The sequence below is a fragment of the Xenopus tropicalis genome, chromosome 7 (assembly GCF_000004195.4).
Source record: "Xenopus tropicalis strain Nigerian chromosome 7, UCB_Xtro_10.0, whole genome shotgun sequence".
In the NCBI taxonomy this organism is placed as follows: Eukaryota; Metazoa; Chordata; class Amphibia; order Anura; family Pipidae; genus Xenopus; species Xenopus tropicalis.
In genome coordinates, this window is record NC_030683.2 from 111214312 (window position 1) to 111236685 (window position 22374).

The window sequence follows — 22374 nt, forward strand, 5'->3', positions numbered from 1 at the left end:
ATGCTTCATAGAGGACTGGAATTAAGTAATCTTTCAACTGGAATCATTACAGAACTATTGCATATTAATTATAGCCTTAAGTACAGATGTCTCAGTCTCAGAGTCACTGTTCTAGTTTAGCACATTACATTCCTGATACTGCTATGTGGGTGCAAGTACGAAAGGGGTAACATGCAGTTTAACAAACTGATATATTAAAACCACTATGACGGAGAGCACAGGAAGCATAGAAAGAGCAGCCACGACTGTGCCATATTGCCATAGCATTTGCTATAAAGCAAGACTTTAAGAGCATATGGTCCACGTGCATTGTTCATATATATATATATATATATATATATATATCACCATAAGATGTTACATCTCTAACATGATTTAAAGATTTGCACAGTAAAATATTGCACAGTAGTTCTGCAGTTTAAAGGGGACTTGTCACCCAAAATGAAGTCATTTGCAAATTTAATATGAAATCCAAATATTTTTTTTTTAATCTAAACACTGATTCCTATTATAAAGGTATTATATATCCCAGCTGTCAATCATATATTGCCTCTATGCCCTGGGCCTTAGGCATAGAGGCAGGGCAGGCAATCACTTTCACTTTCCAGCCTTCAGATCCTAGATGCCACTGCACTCCTCTCATTCCCCCACTCTCCTCATGGTGTGTAACTGTGTATGTTAGGCAAGGGAATGGGCAACAGGTCCCTCATTCTGGCACAGAAACAAGATTTTGGGTTAATACAAAGCTTTTTTTCACAAAATGGTGGTGAATGGGAATTCCAAGACAAACAAGACTTTAAAACAATTATATAGTGTTAGTAAAGTTTATTTTGCTTGACAAACACAATAGAAAAGTACTTGGAATTATATCTTAGGGTGACAGGTCCTCTTTAAAATATACAGCATTTTTGAAGTGATGTTCTTTTAAATCTACCATGCCTTTTGTTTCTTTGACTTTGCTTTGCATTCTGACTGCTGGGGGCCCAGGGCTGTAGAAGGCAACTGATCTGCAATGTCTGTGTTTACAAAGCAGAATATCTTCTGTGAGTTTTAAGGGGCCATAAAATGATTTTCCTGCAGGACCACAATAAGGCCATAGTACCCAATACTACTACTATTTGATAGAAATGTGCCAGTATTGGTCGGGTGCTAAGAAGCAAGGCAGGGCCAAAGGGTTAAGGTGCACGAGTCAAGAGCCTTATATTGCCCGAGCCCTGGGTGACACCAGGGAATGACTGGAAGAATAGGCAGGGCTTGGGAAATTATGTGCATGTCAAAAACAAAAGATGAAGAGAAAAGCCACCTTGTTAGCTGTACACTCCCAATGTCAATAGAGGCAAGTGCCAGTTCAGCTGTGCTGTAACATGCTGCCCCGGAAAAAATGCCAAATTTGATTTATATTGAAATATTTACACCCAGACTGGCCAGGGGGCAGCTGTAAGATGCCACAGATTGGTCCTGTATATAGGGCCTGTTGAATAATGGAACTGGTGAGGTCTTATTTTAATTGTGTCAAAATTGTTTCTTGATTATTATTGTTGTTGCTTATTTACAAGTTTTATAAGTATTTGTAAAAAAAATGTTCATGGCATACCGCAACCAGCAGCTTATATGGCTATGTCACCCCTTTGTCCTTTCCCATCTGTCTAGTGTCGGACTGGGACCCCAGCATCCCACCAGAAAACCTTAGACCCTAGGCCCGCTTTGCAAACTATTTTTCCCTCCTTCTTTACACACAACCTCTTTATTCTCCTAGTCTCTTTTATTTACACGCTAGCATCTATTCTAATATCTATTTCTCCTCTTTGTTCCCATTCAGAGGGTCCACTTACACCTGGGCCCACCGGAAGTTTCCTGGTATCCTGGTGGGCCAGTCCGACACTGTAGCTTATATTGAAACTGAACATGAGTCAGGCACTCTCTGTGCCCCCCCCCCAGTGGTCACATGGTCTGATTCCCCATTGTTATACCCCTGCATCTTGGTTTGTCAGTCCTTGCAAAGGCATTGCAACAGAGCATACACAGTCTATGAAGATACTCCGGTATCCAGGTCATGATATACAATATCTAGTAGAATTAAGTCCAAAACAACTGGACTTTTTTGAGTTTTTCTTGAAAACTTTACACCACTCATCAGAGTGGCTTCTTCAGTTCAAATGAGCGGTAGGAAATTCCCCGGCATTTAAACCCTTGAGGGAAGTACAGTCAGAGACATCCAATCACAATGGTTCCATTGAACTTATTTACTCAGGTGTAAGAGGGTATGATCCAGTCACAGTGGTACCGTGATTCTCATTGATGCAGGTGTTACTCTTTCAGAGTACATGGCTGCAAGTGTCATTCCTTCTTACACCTGTCCGTTTCAGCCAACCCCTAACTGAATAAGTTCAATGGAACCATTGTGATTGGATGCCTGTGACTGTACTACCCTCAGGGGTTTAAATGCCACTCAGATGAGTGGTGAAAGTTTTCAAGGAAAAGTCCCGTTGTTTTAGACTTAATTCTACTAGATACTGTATAACATACACAATGAAACCTCAATTTTACAAACCCTGATTTTAAGTTTCTGCTCATTTTATGTTTATTTATACGTTTTTCTGTGGTTCCACATGTCCCTGATTTTACATTTTCCTGGATTTTACCACATTTTTTCTGGTCCCATGAAAAATGTAAAATGGAAGGTCTACTGTGTATGCAAGTGCACTTGGCTGCAATGAAGGAATTTACAGCTAAGTGCTGATAAATATAAGTGAATTAAATTTCTATGAAATTGAGCTGGTATGTGGTTTTAACAGACTGTTGATTTTTTTTTAATACTATATTAGGTTTATAGTAGGGTTAAACAGTGTGTCAATTCTTATGAATATAAAGGTTGATGATAGGCTTCCAGGTATGCCCTCCTCTTGGCAGAGCATGCTGGGAGACCTGCTTTATACTAGAAACGGGCAGCGGGTTGGCATCTAGATATTGTCAAACCAAGGGGCTGGGAATTGTAGTTTGACAACATCTAGACAATTGTTCTTGTCAGTTGTAAACCCAGCAAAGGTGAAGGAAAACGGGTCCTGCGGGTTGTACAGTGATTTATTTATTTACTAATCATACTTTGCATAGGGAGTTGATTTTCGTATCCCCACCAGAAGTGCCCTACATATTATTTTTCAATATGGGGGAAAACTGTCTGAGACTGAAGGAGTTAATCTGTTAAAATCCAACTGGTTTTTCATTGTGCTCTATTTATGTTCTAGTATCGGTGTCAGTGGTTCATGTTGTTCGGGCTAATGGCCATGTTTGTTCAGCCAGATGAACCAATGTTTATTTTACAGGGCATTTATTAAATATGTTTCCCAAAATCTCTTTATTATTTGTTTTTATTTTTTCTTTTAATGTAAAGGTAAATTAATACAATTCACAAACTTTTGCACTGTGTCTAGTAACTTAAAACATCCGCTAAGTTGTTTGGGATGGTGATTGGGAAATATTACCAACTGGGAGGGGCAAATATAAACCTTGTACAAACCATGTTCTTACATAACCCACTAATTAATGTTTTATTTGTGGGCTCTTTAACTTATTTCCTTCTGCAAAAGGATCACTCGTGCCATATTTAAAGCAAAAGTCAGGATAAAAGCTGATCAGATTCCCAACTACAGACTGGTTTCGCCATTCTTGGGGCTCATCAATATAGTGCAGGGTTTTCTGATCAACAACCTTTGTTATTATTACCTGGGGACCTCTGCCTAAGATGGCAGCATTAGGGTGGTGGCCCCCAGCTTCCTATATATTAAAAAAAAGCTTAAATAAAAAAAATTCCCCCTCCTCAGCACATTTACTACGATCCGATATTTTTCTAGACTTCATATGGTATAAATTCGGAGTAACCATGATAATTTCTGAAGTTCTAAAATGTCACGAAAAATGCTTTTATCGTTCGTACGAAAATATCGCAATTGTGTGCCGAAAGTCACAATATTTTCGTGCTGAAAAGTTTGTTAAGCCACAAAAACCTGTCTGGCTTTGGAAGCCTTCCATAGAACTGAATAGTTCTCGACAGATCAAACCTGGCGAAAAGATAGTCCCGAGGAAAGTTTAACCAAGTTGTTAGCGAATTCCAAAATGTTTGTATTCTTTGCGCAAAGTACGATTTTCTGTGGAAGTTTAACGAAAACCACAAAAAACTCGTGGAATTTAAGCAAACTTTTCGCACACATTCCGAAATGTTCTAGAAGTTACAAATAACACAAAATGATCTCAAAATTGTTTAGTAAATAGGCCCTTTGCTGTTGAAAATGAAAACTTTTTTTGGAAAAAGAAACCCATAGAGGAGCTACAATGTGGCACAATCCATAAATCCATGTATATTTTGGCTCTTAGATGTGGGGAAGATGGTGTAGTTATACACTTGTGAACCGACTTCACATTATATTCAGTGAAAGAAAATAGAGACACAAAACCTTAGTCCGTTTTGGGTGTTATGTGATCAAAGTGTGAAACTGTGGGCACCTTCTTGGGGCTGACTCACTGAGACAGGGTTTACACTGTGAATCTCTCTATAATTAAGCAACCTAGAATTGTAGTCACTAAACCAGTATTTACCCTTTTAGATCAGACATAATCACATCCTAAAACTAATGGGTGGTTTGTTGGACTGCTAAGCAGGGGTTAATATTAAATGTTGTTGAAAATCGTTTCACAAGTGTATGATTACACGATCTTCCCCACATCTATGAGCCAATATATACATATGTGTGATTTCTCTACACAATTTATTCCTTTATGGATTTTGTGACATTGTAGCTCCTCTATGGGTTTTTTTTCCCACAAAAATGTTTTTGTGAAATATATTTGGGATGTCAGTGTATCCATTTTGTTTCTCTTTTCTTTTCTCTGTCGTGGGTAATGAGTAGTTAGGTGGTGCAGAGAATATTTCTTACATACATGTGCTGTAAGTCATGTACTACCCACACAGACTGTTAGCTCTTTAGGGCAGAGATTCCGTTACCTTTTATGGCTGTAGAGGCTGATGGTTACATTTGGATCAGTGGTGGAGGTAATGTAGCAATAAGTACAGTTGTTCCCCTTGTTACTTATTATCCACAATATCATACGGGAAATGACTTTCCTTTGACTTACACAGTTTTGAGTTTATTAATGATTTTTAATGTGTCTGTTGCCAAAAGGTTGGTAATTACAAATGATCTGCTTTAGTTAATGCTCAATTCATTGTGGTCTTGCCCCTTAATAAACATGGGTTAATATTTTGGTACTCAGAGCCCAAAACTGGTCCCTTATCCACACCTAAAAATCACAGGTATTAAAGGGGTTGTTTGCTTTTTATTCAGCAGCTCTCCAGTTTGGAAGTTTGGCAGCTATCTAGTTGCTAGGGTGCAATTTAACCTAACAACCAGGCTGTGATTTGAAAGAGAGACAGGAATATGAATGGAGGAGGGCCTAAATAGAAAGATAATTAATAAAAAGTAACAATAATGTTGTGGCCTTAGAGAGCAATAGTTTTTTGGGCTGCTGGGGCTGCTGATTGAAAGCTGGAAAGAGTCAAAAGAGGAAAGCAAATAATTAAAAAACTATAGCTAAAAAATGAAGACCAATTGAAAACTTGCTAAGATTAGGCCATTCTATAACATACTAAAGGTAACCTGAAAGTGAATGACCCCTTTAACTCTGGGACTCAGGGGATCATTTCCCATTGCCCCAAGCCAAGAACAAGAACATCGCTACTCTGCACCTTGGAATAAGACACACAACACTGATCTGCCATATGGTATGCCACTGCTTGCCCCTGACTAGATCCATATTTCTAGGTAAAGTAAAGCTGGGCAATTGGTAACCTTAAATATACAGAATCCCTTACTCCAGCTCTATATCTCCAGGTACGCAATGGCAGCCATGTGGCAACCCCACTCTCACCCTTTAAAACAACCCACATTTGGTAGAACTTTAATAATAAAGAGCTATTTAAATAGCCACAAATGTAGCTACTAAACATACTAAGATAAGGGCCAAATCATACCCATAGTGACCAATCAAAAATGAGTTTTGACCGGGCAACTGAAAAGTGAGCATCTGATTGGTTGCTGTGGGTAACAGTTGAGAAATGTACCACTTACGTTTGTAAACTAGTCCCCACTACTTTACCTTAGAAATAAGAATGACACTTACAGTTAAGGTGGCCACACAGCCAAAACAAGCTGCCATGTTGTTCTATAAAGAGCATAGAAACACTAGGGCCCCGATTAAGTCTTCAATGCTCTACACTTTACCCCAGATATCAAAATAAGTTGCTGCCTATTATAAGCACAGATAAATCACTATATTTCCCCTGCCAACCCTACATTGTGTAATTGTACACACAGTGCAAACAGAAAAGCCTTTGGAATTGGAACAGAGGGTGCAGACTGGTACCAATGGTGGTTGTCAGTGGTACATTTTCTACTTGGAGTAGCGTTCTGAGGGGCTTATGTAATATAAGGAACAACGTTTACTGCAGTTATGATCACTTATAGCAACCAATCAGCAGGTAGCATTTACTAATCCCCTGTTTTAAAACAGACATGTCAGTGGTTGCTATGGGTTACTGTACCTAGGCAAACCTTGTGGGGTCCCACCAAGTTTTGTACTGGGTCCACTTGTATTTATTTAATTTATTTAATTGTATTTATAGTGACTTGCTCTACCTGAAGTCATCATTCATTTCTTGGGGAAGGGCATATAATGGAATAGACAGGAGTAGGAATTCAAAAAAATCTAGGATCTGGCTTACTTCTGAATTTGGATTCCAATTAATCCTTTCCACTCTGCAGTATCAAGCTGGAATCCTCAGGGGGCTATTATAATAACAGGAGTAACAGGTCTAGTAACCCATAGCAACCAATCAGCAAGTGGTGTTTACTGCTTAGCTGTTTTAAAGCCAACATCTAATTGGTATTGCTGAGGCTACAATCAAACTTTATTACATGTATCTATTAACATCTTATGACTTTTACAGTCCTACATAATTCATAATGAAAATTTGTGCTGGGCATCCACTACCAGAGGTATAAATATGTAATGAAAAGAACAAAATACATATATTGTATAACAATGGTAAGTTATATTATTAGCATTCACATCAGGGGTGCTGGATCTTTGTCCCGTCATCTGATTATAAATTGATGGTTGAACATTCCTGTTTGCATAATTCTTGCCCTTAGATTGTCTGATGTCTATTGTATAGCCCTAAGTCACACTGTCCTCCTCAAAGCCAGCGCAGTGATCCACAGGAGTATAAATCTTCGATATGTCCAGACCCTGGTAGTCACTTAGCACTTTTAAAGAGATATTGACACCATAGATTAAACCTTTTTTCCATCTATCTTAAAGGAAAACTATACCCCCAAGCAATGTAAGTCTCTATAAAAATATATGTAGGCATCGCCCCCAGAGTTACCAGGGGAGAGGGCAAAAAGCCACTCCTGGTAACTTTAAGAGCTCTGCTAGTGTAGATGGCATAATTGCACTCTCTGCACTAGTCATATAGCCCCCCTGGACCCCCTCGGGGGCAGAAAAAGGTAAGCACAATTAACAGCAATTAATCGTTAACCGCAATTTTCTATCTGACACAAATAGCCTTAGCTATATTCAGGGGTCCAGAAACATCTAGGAAACATGTAAAATGAAAGAGATTCTATCATGATTTTTATGGTATATTTTTTATTTCTAAATTACACTGTTACATAGCAAATAATTCACTCTACCATTTAACATTTTATTCTTGAACCAACAAATGTATTTTTTTTTTAGCTGTAACATTGGTGTGTAGGCGCCATCTCAGTGCCTTGTGCCTGAGTCTGAGTTTTCAGAAGGAGCCAGCGCTACACATTAGAACTGCTTTCAGGTAACCTATTGTTTCTCCTACTCCCATGTAACTGGAGGAGTCCCAAGCCGGACTTTCATACTATTGAGTGCTATTCTGATACCTACTGGGAGCTGTTATCTTGCTCCCTTCCCATTGTTCTGCTGATCGGCTGCTGGGAGGGGAGGGGGGGGATATCACTCCAACTTGCAGCTCAGCAGTAAAGTGTGACTGAAGTTTATCAGAGCCACATGGCTGGGGCACCCTGGGAAATGAAGAATAGGGCCCCATGTGATATTTTAAAATGAAATATAAAAAAAATCTGTTTGTGTTTTTGGAAAACAGATTACAATGCAGGATTCTGCTGGAGAAGCTCTATTAAGTGATGGGTTTTGAAAAAAACATGTTTTCCTGTGACAGTATTGCTTTAAACTTCAAGTATTCAAGCAGGGCAGCATTAATGTTACACTATGAGCCATCATTTGCAGGACCACACAACCTAAAGTAATTTGTGCATGGATAAAGGAGGTGCAAGGTAACTGTATTATACATTGGCGGCACCACAAAAAAAGTGGTGGTAAATGCAGGAAAGTAAAAGTCGAGGTTTGATTTTGTTTAACAGTCTCCATCCTTCTTAAATCCTAAAGTGCAATGTCCCAAATGGGATCCCAAACTGAAACGCAGCAGAAAACAAAAACCCATGAAAACTTGCGTGAGAATTTGATTATTTGCAATTACAGTGCAGGTAAGAATCTGAAGGTATGTTGTTTGCAGGAATGCTTTTTGTAGTGTTTCCTGGACAAGAAAAGTGGTTTAATTGGGTTATAGGCTTCAGGCTGTTGTCTTGGTGTTGCTTATTTCCTCATTGGCAATCTGATCTGTGTGTGTATATATATATATATATATATATATATATATATATATATATATACTTGAAGGAAAGACGGGCCGCTCCACAGGACTTTTTTGACAGAGACTGTTTCTGTTATTTGCTTCAATAAATAATTTCTGTTTGTTATAAGTCCTGTGTGGAGTGGCCCGTCTTTCCTTCAAGTATCTATACAACAAACCAAGGACTGCACCCAGACATGGGATTTTTAATATTCGTGAGAGCCGACCTGATGGGACTTTATATATATATATATATATATCATACACAGGTATGGGACCTGTTATCCAGAATGCTCGGCACCTGGGCTTTTCCCTTTTCCGGATAAGGGGTCTTTCCGTAATTCACACGCACCGATAATATCATACGATCGGGCAGGTTCAAAGATTTTGATCGGGCGCCATAGAAGGCGCCTAAGCAAAATCTGCCTTCAGGGCTGAATCGGCAGAAGGAGGTAGAAATCCTATTGTTTCTACCTCCTTATCTGCCATTTCAGCCCTGAACGATAGTGGCGGATTGCAACGATCGAAAATCGCCACGTGTGTGGCCACCTTTAGTCTACAAAATAAAAAAGTATTTAAACATTAACTAAACCCAATAGGATTGTTTTGGCTCAATTAAGGAATAATTATATCTTAGTTGGGATCAAGTACAGGTACTGTTTTATTATTACAGAGAAAAGGGAATCATTTAACCATTAAATAAACCCAATAGGGCTGTTCTGCCCCCAATAAGGGGTAATTATATCTTAGTTGGGATCAAGTACAGGTACTGTTTTATTATTACAGAGAAAAGGGAATCATTTAACCATGAAATAAACCCAATAGGGCTGTTCTGCCCCAATAAGGGGTAATTATATCTTAGTTGGGATCAAGTACAGGTACTGTTTTATTATTACAGAGAAAAGGGAATCATTTAACCATGAAATAAACCCAATAGGGCTGTTCTGCCCCAATAAGGGGTAATTATATCTTAGTTGGGATCAAGTACAGGTACTGTTTTATTATTACAGAGAAAAGGGAATCATTTAACCATGAAATAAACCCAATAGGGCTGTTCTGCCCCCAATAAGGGGTAATTATATCTTAGTTGGGATCAAGTACAGGTACTGTTTTATTATTACAGAGAAAAAGGAAATAATTTTTAAAATGTGAATTATTTGATTACAATGGAGTCTATGGGAGATGAACTTTCTGGATAATGGTAATAATTCCAGATAAGGGGCCCGATACCTGTGTGTATATATATATATATATATATATATATATATATGTATAATGAAGAGTCCACACTCTGGCTTGTATTTAAAAAATGAACCAGCACTCCATGTCTGTGCTCCAATGTGCTTTTAACTTTATTTTACTTCAGGGTGCAGTTATATGTATATATTTATAGTTATACTGCCCATATTTATATTTATTGCAAGCCATATCCTTTAATGATTATTATAAAGGAAGAACAGAGATTTTATTATGTATGCTCTGATATACTGCTGTGTTTAACACCATACCTTAGAGCACTAATGCTGCTGTTGGCCTCGTTAATATTGCTGTAATTAGAGTGGAAGGGTTCCAAGTGAGTCAGTTAAGTGCCTGGGTCACACCTTGTTCTGTGCCCTTTTGTAAAGGTTATCTATAGAAAAAGAATTTGACAAGAATTTCACAAGACACATGGGGTTCTTACACAGGCAGAGCAGGGTGCAAAAATGGGCCGACTTCTCTGAACTGCGCTCCAATATACAGAGCAGAAAGCTCATGTGCCCCATGAGTATGGTGTATGTATGTATGTATGTATGTATGTATAACTTTATTTATAAAGCGCTACAAGGGTACGCAGTGCTGTACAATCTTACAATATACAAAATTATACTCAGGGAGGACAAGTGTTATAATTAATACAATAAATAAGTATAAATACACAGGGAATAAGTGCCATGTGGTATGAGACACAGTAGGAAGGAGGTCCCTGCCCAGGGCCGGAACTAGGGGTAGGCAGAAGAGGCAGCTGCTTAGGGCGCAACGATTAGGGGGCACCAGGCAGGAACCTCTCCTGCCTACCCATAGTCCTCCTTCTTTGCCATTGCCCCCGCCGCTTGTCATTAGTGGTGGGGGCAATGACTCACCGCAACGCACCCCCCCGGATTGCGCATGTGCGCCAATGCATGGGGGGGGCGGGATGAGGTGGCTGACCGGGTTGCCTAGGTGCCTGGTCAGGTTGGCCCGCCCCTGTCCCTGCCCTGTACAGCTTACAGACTAAGTGGTTGGGTAACATACAGGCACAATTGGTGGTTTCTATTAGGCAGCGCTGTATTCCTGAAGGGAGGGTAGGGTTTAGGCACGAAGGCAGCGCCAGGTATGGAGTGTTGTTGGGCGTTCTGGTGCGATGTGCAGAGCGCAGCCAGATACAAATACTTTTTAAATGAGCATTGAGAGGAGCACATTTGCATTTGAAAGAATGGCCCAATAGATACCCCATTGATACAGTAAAGCACAGAAAATTAATGATAAAATTAAGGAATATTGGCTCAAGCACAATATCCAAGGCCATAATGTCCATTGTGATACTAATTAGTATTAATGTTGGTATATAGGGTTTATGTATGTGAGTATCTTTCAGTCCAACTGAACTATGTAACTATGCATGCAAATAGGGTGCTATGGTTCTCTTCTGGCAATCCGGCCTGTCATTCTTATCCCTCAGTGGAGTTTTTCTGTTTATGCTAGAGATGGGGTACAGTAGGTGCCTCCAACACAAAATTATTAGGGAAGGGAGGGTGCAAACATGGGGGGAGACATGGGGAGTAGGTTACATGGATTCTAACATTGGGCTCACTTAGAAATAGGGGCAAAAGAAAAAAAAAAAAACTACTTTAATTTTTCAGCAACTTATTAAGTTGTTTCCCCCACAATACATCATTTTCCCTCAACATTCCAGTTTAACTGCAGCTACTAGAGGTCAGCACAAAGTTTTGTAGACGCTGGCAGGAGAAATGATAGCAGAACACAGGCACAACAATTACCCCCCATGTTTGCTAATGGTGTAGGAGTTGTACCTAAAGGAACAGTAACACCAAAAACTGAAAGTGTATAAAAGTATATACAATATAATGTACTGTTGCCCTGCACTGGTGCAACTGGTGTGTTTGCCTCTGAAAGACTACTATAGTTTATATTAGTGATCCTCAACCAGTGGCTCGTGAGCAACATGTTGCTCCCCAACTCCTTGGATGTTGCTCCCAGTGGCCTCAAAGCAGGTAGTTATTTTTGTATTCTTTGGAGGCATGTTTTGGTTTCATAAATACCAGGTATACTGTCAAGAAGAAACTCATGTAGGCTGTCAGTCCACATAGGGGCTACCAAATAACCAAATGCAGCCCTTATTTGGCACCCCCAGGTACATTTTTCATGCTTGTGTTGCTCCCCAACTCTTTCTACATTGGAGTGTGGCTCACAGATAAAAAAAAGTTGGGGATCCCTGGTTTATATAAACAACACTGCTGTGTAGCCCCGGGGGCAGCCATTCAAAGAAGAAAAGGCACAGGTTACTTAGCAGATAACAGATTAATCCCCATGATATTCTACAAAGCTTATCTGTTATCTGCTATGTACCCTGGGCCTTTTCTCCTTTTTTCCAGCTTAAACGGCTGCCCCCGGGGCTACACAGCAGCTTATTATATATAAACTATAGTAGGGTTTCTGTAGAAAACAAACTAGTTTTACCAGTGCAGGACAACATACTTTCATTTTTTGGTGTTACTGTTCCTTTAAGTCATTACCAACATCAAGAAAGATGGCAGTTAATGGCTGGCAATTGGCTGGTGACACAGGGCAACTATGATTGAGGGCGGAAACATCTGATGCTGCAATAAAGATCTACTTTTTAAACTTATGTCTTGGAGGGCAGTGACCTCATTTCCTTCATTTCTTCATCTTTATATGCCAGCACCCTGCACTGAGCACCTCAGCTAAATTACTGGGTATCGCCCTCATTGACAAGAACACATAGTTGCAAGCAATTAATGAATGGCCTATGCTGCTTTTATAAAATAGCGATAGGGTTGCAGTCCAGCCAATATTATTATCATGAAGGAATGATAACAGAGATCAGAAATGGCGCCTGAGGTGTGGGAAGACCAGCAGGGCTGCTACCCCAGGGACCCCACAACCCTCATGGCCCCCCCAGCCTGCTCACCCACCTCCAGCCCCTCCCTCCCCCCGCATGTATACATTATACTTTGTTCTGTGCCATTGGGGGTAGGAGGGCTGCGGCAACAGGGGAGCAACAGGTAGGGATCGGGTCAGGGTAGACCGGGTTTTTTTCCATTGTTCTACTGGCTCAGTCTGACCCTGATCAGAATGCCAAGTTGGTACTTGGAACCTTGAATACAGGAGCAGGATCAGGACTAGGGATAGGCGGGAGTTGCAGATGCCTTACGTGCAGTACATGAAGGGTGTAGGTCCTGGGCCAATCAGGCTGGCCGTGTACAGAAATCGCTCACCCAACATGTGTTGTTTTCTTCCCCAGTGGATGCTTGGCTGAGACCAAGACCAGTTGCACATCCAGTAGAAACAGATTTTATGCGACTTCCATGACTGACAAAATTAAATTCCCAAGTCAGTAGTCGTTAGTACTCAGGGTAGATGCAAAGATGCACAGATCTTGGCAGACTGGGAGAGCAGCCAGTGTGGGGGAGAATTGTAGGTGTGAAAAGGGGTACAGAGACCAGCAAAGTCAATGGGTAATGGGAGCAATCAGCCCAGAACACAACACATCAAGGAGATCACTTAGGGGCTTATGTATCAATTTTTGAGTTCCAGTTTGTTTTTCTAAGTCAAATAAACTCGCACATTGAATGCTCACTTATTTATTAATGAGGAAAACTCATTCAAAGCCAAAATGAGTTTCCAAAGAACTTGAAAACTAGAATATCTCGAATTGAAAATACGGCTTGACTCTGCCTGGGACAACTCCCGTTGCCTTCTATAGAAACTCCCAAGCTTTTAGCAGGCAACGTTTTACATTCAAGTTTTCGGGTTTTTTCCACTTAATAAATACCAGACATTAGAGTTTTTAATTTGAGTTTAAGTTTTTTTTTTAGTGCAAAAAACCTTGAATCATTAAGAAAAATCAAACTCGAATGTTAATAAATCTCTACCTTCATTTTGCATTATAGCATGTTAATATTGATAGGGACATTTTGTGCCAGTTATGGATTCTTGGTAAAATATATTCGGCGAATATTTTTGCAAAACCAGTTTTACTATGAAACCAGGTCCTTTGTGAAACTTTTCGCAGTGAAAAAAAAACCATGGCAACAAAACAGCCATAAACACCAATGTATTTTGCACTTAAAAAGCAACCATAAAAAAAAAATGCCAATAGACAGATTCGCTCATTGCTGCTGGTTATGGCTCATTAACTAACACTGATGCTAAGTTGAACAATGTAGTTGCCAATAGTAACCAATCAGCAATATTATTTGTACACTCTGCTTGCCACAAGTTAGAAAATGAAAGCAAACATCTGACTGGCTGCTTTTGGTAACTCATGGGATTAGTAGGATGGGAACAAAACAACACATAATAAATCACACTGAAAATTAGAAAGAGCAGATGCTGCAACTTTTACTAAATTAACTTTTATAGTGAGTAAATCTAATTCACAATCAGGGGAACATAAAATGGGTACTTGCTCCCGTCTGACTGCCACACGCCTAGCCTTGCTTTCAATATTTAGAATTAAATCAACAGAAAGCATTTTCCTCCAACGCTGCGACAATGAGGGGTTTATTTAGGGTGGGTGTGAACGACTGAAAGCTCCTTTCTAGGGTCACCCTCTTCCAGTGGAGACATGGTGCCGCTGGGGTGCCTCAAAGCCACCACCTGAGCACCTGTATATATATATAAAACTATCCCTGAGTATGACTCCTACTACAGCTACAGGTTAAAGCAGTGTACATTTAACATAACAGGAAGTAAACCTAAAGTAACCATCCAGTGTCCCAAACTAATGGCCCACAGCCAGGGCCGGAACAAGGGTCGGGCGGGTAAAGACCAACCTTCCCAGTAGGTTTTGGGTTGGTAGCGGGGGGGTTAGGGTTGGGGTGAGTTTTTCTTGACCCACACATCACTACCAGACAGGTACCTCTCCTGCCTACCCCAGTCTGCTCTCCCTTGTCATTGTGTGCCAATGAGTTCCCCCTACTGTAACAGCATTGCACATGCGTGCACACACGGAGGGGGAAGGTGCAGAAGCGAGGTAGCAATCGGGTTGCCTAGGGCACCCTGTCGGCTTGGCCTGTCCCTGCCCACAGTTGCCAGAATTTCCCACTAGATTGATAAATCAGATCAAGAGTTTTTCACACAGCCCTCCCCCTCCTCGGGGCGATTTAGAAATGCAGAGCATTGTGGAAAAAAAGACATGCAGAGCTTCATGGTTTTTGCACCCAAGAAAATGTGTTGGTTCCGCTTCACTCACCTGAGCTTAGCGATGCTGCATACAGACGGGCGGGAAGAAGGCAGCAATATGGACACTATCTCCTAAACGTCACAAATTCCTGAGCGAGGGATGAAGGATCTGTTGCTCCGTGAGCGCTACACTATAAAACTTGGTAACTTGATGAAATTACATGGTTCTAAAGAGTGAAGTCGTGTTCCTAATTTCTTTATACCTCTGCTGTAAAGTCCATGGAATAAAATGTAACTGTGCCTGAATATTTGCAGTAATTTTAGCTCACTGAAACCAAGGGGTTTTCCAGATAAGGGATTTTTCAGTAATTTCACTGAAAAACACCTTTATTCACCTTTGTGTTAACTTTTAGTACAACGTGTAGTGAGTGATATTCTGAGACTATTTGCAATTGATCTTCATTTTTTTTTGGAATTCGTTCAGCAACTCTCCAGTTTGGAATTTTAGCTGTTATCTGGTTGCTATGATCCAATTTACCTTAGCAACTGGAATATGAATAGGAGAGGGTCTGAATAGAAAGATAAGTTATAAAAAGAATAAATAACAATAAAATTGCAGCCTCACAGAGCAATAGATTTTTGGCTGCTGGGGTCAGTGACCTCCATTTGAAAGCTGAAAAGAGTCTGAAGAAGAAGGCAATTAATTCAAAAACTGTATGAAAACTGTTCAAAATGCATCAGTCTCAGAAATCATTTTTTCAATATTTTTTTTAGATTTCATTTTGAAATTTCACATGGGGCAAGCAATATTCTTCATTTCCCAGGGTGCCCCAACCATGTGCCCTGTGCTGCTGGAGTGGTATCACCCTGCTCCCAGCAGCCAATCAGCAGAACAATGGGAAGGGAACAAGATAGCAGCTCCGAGTAGGTATCAGAATAGCACTCAATAGTAAGAAATCCAAGTCCGGCTTGGGACTCCTCCAGTTACATGGGAGTAGGAGAAACAATAGGTTAGCTGAAAGCAGTTCTAATGTGTAGCGCTGGCTCCTTCTGAAAGCTCAGACTCAGACACAATGCACTGAGATGGCGCCTACACACCAATATTACAGCTACAAATACATTTGTTGGTTCAAGAATAAAATGTTAAATGGTAGAGTGAATTATTTGCTATGTAAACAGTGTAATTTAGAAATAAAAAGTATACCATAAAAATCATGACAAAATCCCTTTAAACATAAAATGAACCCAATAAGATTGTTTTGGCTCCAATATGGATTCATACAGATTAGTTACCATCACATACAAGGAACTGATTTATTATAACAGAGAAAAAGGAAATCATATTTAAAAATGAGAATTATTTGCTTAAAATGAGTTCTGGCTGGAAGGTGGGTGGGGGGGTGGGGTGGCTTTCCTATAATTCAAAACTTCCTGGATAGGGATGCCATATCTGTACATTAAAGGTTTAGTCCTGCTACCATACTCAGAGCCAGGTTAGTAGCTGATTCCAGTCAATTCCAGTTGCACAAATCAGGTGTGGGTGAGATATCATGTGCGTGAATGAGTGATATACAAAGCATGATGGGAGTTAATAACAGCTACGTTTTTTGCCACATATGACATGTCATATGTCATAATTCCCACTTCCCTGAAGTTATGGAATCCTGAACTAGCTGAATACCTGTATTACAACATATACATACAATATTTCTTAAGAAAACAGTAATTCATTGTATCTGAATTTGACTCCACCTTCCCACTCGGAACTGATGTATTAACTATTTCTGACACTGAGCTGCTAATTCCTGATACTGCTGCTCAGTTGACATCAGTGGGGTACCTATAGAAGAAGCAGACCCCACAGTCGTAAGGGGGGTTCCCGGGGGACAGGGGGGCCCAGAATAAAGATTCTGCTTCCTTTATAGCTGTAAGAAATGCCCCCTCCCCTGGTGTATCATTAACCATATTAAAGTATATAAGTAGTTCAGAAGGTGGATTATTTAGGCAGTACCATATTGCCCGAGTGTTGGGCATTGCTCCATTTCCTAAACTGTTTTATCATCAGGATATTTGGCCAGTGGACTGGGGGGGGGGAATTTTGGTTCTATAATGTAAGTTGAAATTATTGGCCGGCATGTCGGTCTGAGTTATGTTAATCTTTTATGGTGAAGTTTTTAATAAAAAACATATAAAACCCTAAACTGCTTTATCTGACAGTAAAATAATTTAAAACTTAGTGTTGTTGGAATGCTGTCCTTCCTTTAGGAGGGCACTTCTCTTGGGTATCTAAGGGAATAACCCCACATAGATCATATTGGGGAAAGTAATAACAGTCCATACCAGAACTAGATGTGCACCACAAACATTTTTCCTTTGTACAGTCAATTTTTCCTCACCACAAAAGTATTTAGCGACCCCCCCCCACCACCCGCCAGTGGAAAAGAGATTGCTAATGTTATAGTTTGTGTTAGTGCTGTGTGTATGCAATAAAACTTTTAGCAAGAAAGCCATTATATTTGTGCCAAAATATAAGATATAACAATGAAGAACATGGCAAATTGGTGGGTTTTTTTTAAACTGACTTTGATCATGTTCCCACCCTCGTTCCCTAAAGCAGTTCATGGGGAGCCCAAGCTACTGATATTGGGAGCGAATGGTCAGGGTTGGACTGGGGTGACCTTGGGCTGTGTCACTTCAGGGGTCCCCCACCCTGCTGCATACCGCATCACTCTTATTTGCGGCCACTATCAGGGGATGAGGGAGGAGTGCCTGGGTCAGAGAGCAAGAATGGAGCAAGTTTTTTCCCCAGTCCAACCCTGTGAATAGTTACTTGTTGTCCCAATAAACCAGGAAGATGATGCAGTAAAGGTGTTTCTGCCATGCAGCAGGCCGTGGGGGCAACTATGGGTGAAGACACACGGAGCTACTAGTAGCAGCTACTTGTCACAGCTACAGAAATAGACAATGCTGATCATTTACTGATAAATGTCTCTACATGTGTTTTAGCAGAGGCAATTCTCAGTATTGTCTATGACCGGGTATTTTCTGGCGTTTAGTAGCCGTGACAAGTAGCTGCTACTAAGTAGCTCTGTGTGTCTTCACCCTAATATGTCCCACTGATATCCCATGGAGAGTGATAGTTGCCCATGATAAATCTCTGCTATTACAGACGACTAACCACTCTGAAATGCCTTTCCACTGGCACAAGTAGGTGGAAAGGCCTTTGCATCGCTTTGGTTTTTCTAAGTCATGCAGAGTTTCCTCCTGCAGGTAACTTTGTACGACTTTGTCCGAAGCAATGCGTAGGCCTTTCCACCAGTGATTTCTACCTGTGCCAATGGAAAGGCATTTTGGTGTGGTTAGTCACCCGTGATAGCAGAGATCATTCTAACACGCTCCATAAGGAGATACCTGTAGCAAAACCGACCTGTACACCATCACACCTAGCTTTGTACGTTGCATCTATTTGTATTTATTATTGTGTCCCTTGTTTGTTCTATTGTTTTGCTGTTCAGCACTGCGTACATAAAGTATGGCTATATAAATAAACTATACATACATACGTAAATATACAACACCTGGTCACAAGGGTGGACAGGAGGAGGTCTGGAGGAGGCAGTAAGAAAGGACCAAGTTGCCTAAATTCTAGAGCAGGATGTCTCATATTACAGCTGTGATAGATTCCAAACACTAACTCCCATATGTAATAAAGGGCACTAAATTTGCCCAGGAGCAGTAACTCATAGCAACCAATACAATGTTTGCTTTTAAACAGGTGACCAGTAAATGCTACCTGCTCACTGGTTGCTATGGGTTACTGCTCCTGGGCAAACTTGGTGCCTTTTATTACTTTAATCTGATAAAAGCTTTCTTATGAATGAAACTATGAGGTTAGACTGACATGGTTGGGGTTGTTTCCTCTGGAAAAAAGGCGCTTGCGAGGGGACATGACAGATAGTGGGGGATGTTTTTCCCATATACAGGTCCTTCTCAAAAAATTAGCATATTGTGATAAAGTTCATTATTTTCTGTAATGTACTGATAAACATTAGACTTTCATATATTTTAGATTCATTACACACAACTGAAGTAGTTCAAGCCTTTTATTGTTTTAATTTTGATGATTGTGGCATACAGCTCATGAAACCCTAAAACTCCTATCTCAAAAAATTAGCATATCATGAAAAGGTTCTCTAAACGAGCTATTAACCTAATCATCTGAATCAACTAATTAACTCTAAACACCTGCAAAAGATTCCTGAGGCTTTTAAAAACTCCCAGCCTGGTTCATTACTCAAAATCGCAATCATGGGTAAGGCTGCCGACCTGACTGCTGTCCAGAAGGCCATCATTGACACCCTCAAGCAAGAGGGTAAGACACAGAAAGAAATTTCTGAACGAATAGGCTGTTCCCAGAGTGCTGTATCAAGGCACCTCAGTGGGAAGTCTGTGGGAAGGAAAAAGTGTGGCAGAAAACGCTGCACAATGGGAAGAGGTGACCGGGCCCTGAGGAAGATTGTGGAGAAGGACCGATTCCAGACCTTGGGGGACCTGCGGAACCAGTGGACTGAGTCTGGAGTAGAAACATCCACAGCCACCGTGTACAGGCGTGTGCAGGAAATGGGCTACAGGTGCCGCATTCCCCAGGTCAAGCCACTTTTGAACCAGAAACAGCGGCAGAAGTGCCTGACCTGGGCTACAGAGAAGCAGCACTGGACTGTTGCTCAGTGGTCCAAATTACTTTTTTCGGATGAAAGCAAATTTTGCATGTCATTCGGAAATCAAGGTGCCAGAGTTTGGAGGAAGACTGGGGAGAGGGAAATGCCAAAATGCCTGAAGTCCAGTGTCAAGTACCCACAGTCAGTGATGGTCTGGGGTACCATGTCAGCTGCTGGTGTTGGTCCACTGTATTTTATCAAGGGCAGGGTCAATGCAGCTAGCTATCAGGAGATTTTTGGAGCACGTCATGCTTCCATCTGCTGAAAAGCTTTATGGGAGATGAAGATTTCATTTTTCAGCACGACCTGGCACCTGCTCATAGTGCCAAAACCACTGGTAAATGGTTTACTGACCATGGTATTACTGTGCTCAATTGGCCTGCCAACTCTCCTGACCTGAACCCCATAGAGAATCTGTGGGATATTGTGAAGAGAAAGTTGAGAGACACAAGACCCAACACTCTGGATGAGCTTAAGGCCGCTATTGAAGCATCCTGGGCCTCCATAACACCTGAGCAGTGCCACAGGCTGATTGCCTCCATGCCACGCCACATTGAAGCAGTCATTTCTGCAAAAGGATTCCCGACCAAGTATTGAGTGCATAACTGAACATAATTATTTGAAGGTTGATTTTTTTTTGTATTAAAAACCCTTTTCTTTTATTGGTCGGATGAAATAAGCTAATTTTTTGAGATAGGAATTTTGGGTTTTCATGAGCTGTATGCCACAATCATCAATATTAAAACAATAAAAGGCTTGAACTACTTCAGTTGTGTGTAATGAATCTAAAATATATGAAAGTCTAATGTTTATCAGTACATTACAGAAAATAATGAACTTTATCACAATATGCTAATTTTTTGAGAAGGACCTGTAGAAGAGGTTTTCACTTGAGTGTCGGTGGTTCTTCATAAATGTCATGTAAAATAAAAAGAAAGGAATGCTAAATACGTTTTGCCTAAGCTTTGATCGTAAAAATCCTTTATTTTATTGTTTGTATTGAAAACAGGAACAAAACATCGTTTTGCTTTCGCAATTACTGCCGCTACTGAAATGAGTTGGTTGTTCAACTACAGGTACTGAGTGATTTATAAATAAGTGCCTCCTGCACTTTGTTGAAGTCTCCCATAGGGCTCAATGGCACTCTGCAGCTCCAACCCGGCCCAAGGAAAGCCTCCCATAGGGCTCAATGGCACTCTGCAGCTCCAACCTGGCCCAAGGAAAGCCTCCCATAGGGCTCAATGGCACTCTGCAGCTCCAACCCGGCCCAAGGAAAGTCTCCCATAGGGCTCAATGGCACTCTGCAGCTCCAACCCGGCCCAAGGAAAGTCTCCCATAGGGCTCAATGGCACTCTGCAGCTCCAACCCGGCCCAAGGAAAGTCTCCCATAGGGCTCAATGGCACTCTGCAGCTCCAACCCGGCCCAAGGAAAGTCTCCCATAGGGCTCAATGGCACTCTGCAGCTCCAACCCAGCCCAAAGAAAGTCTCCCATAGGGCTCAATGGCACTCTGCAGCTCCAACCTGGCCCAAAGAAAGTCTCCCATAGGGCTCAATGGCACTCTGCAGCTCCAACCTGGCCCAAAGAAAGTCTCCCATAGGGCTCAATGGCACTCTGCAGCTCCAACCTGGCCCAAAGAAAGTCTCCCATAGGGCTCAATGGCACTCTGCAGCTCCAACCTGGCCCAAAGAAAGTCTCCCATAGGGCTCAATGGCACTCTGCAGCTCCAACCCGGCCCAAGGAAAGTCTCCCATAGGGCTCAATGGCACTCTGCAGCTCCAACCTGGCCCAAAGAAAGTCTCCCATAGGGCTCAATGGCACTCTGCAGCTCCAACCCGGCCCAAGGAAAGTCTCCCATAGGGCTCAATGGCACTCTGCAGCTCCAACCCGGCCCAAGGAAAGTCTCCCATAGGGCTCAATGGCACTGTGCAGCTCCAACCCGGCCCAAGGAAAGTCTCCCATAGGGCTCAATGGCACTCTGCAGCTCCAACCTGGCCCAAAGAAAGTCTCCCATAGGGCTCAATGGCACTCTGCAGCTCCAACCTGGCCCAAAGAAAGTCTCCCATAGGGCTCAATGGCACTCTGCAGCTCCAACCCGGCCCAAGGAAAGTCTCCCATAGGACTCAATGGCACTCTGCAGCTCCAACCCGGCCCAAAGAAAGCTTCCCATAGGGCTCAATGGCACTCTGCAGCTCCAACCCGGCCCAAGGAAAGTCTCCCATAGGGTTCAATGGCACTCTGCAGCTCCAACCCGGCCCAAGGAAAGTCTCCCATAGGGTTCAATGGCACTCTGCAGCTCCAACCCGGCCCAAGGAAAGTCTCCCATAGGGCTCAATGGCACTCTGCAGCTCCAACCCGGCCCAAGGAAAGTCTCCCATAGGGTTCGATGGCACTCTGCAGCTCCAACCCGGCCCAAGGAAAGTCTCCCATAGGGCTCGATGGCACTCTGCAGCTCCAACCCGGCCCAAGGAAAGTCTCCCATAGGGCTCGATGGCACTCTGCAGCTCCAACCCGG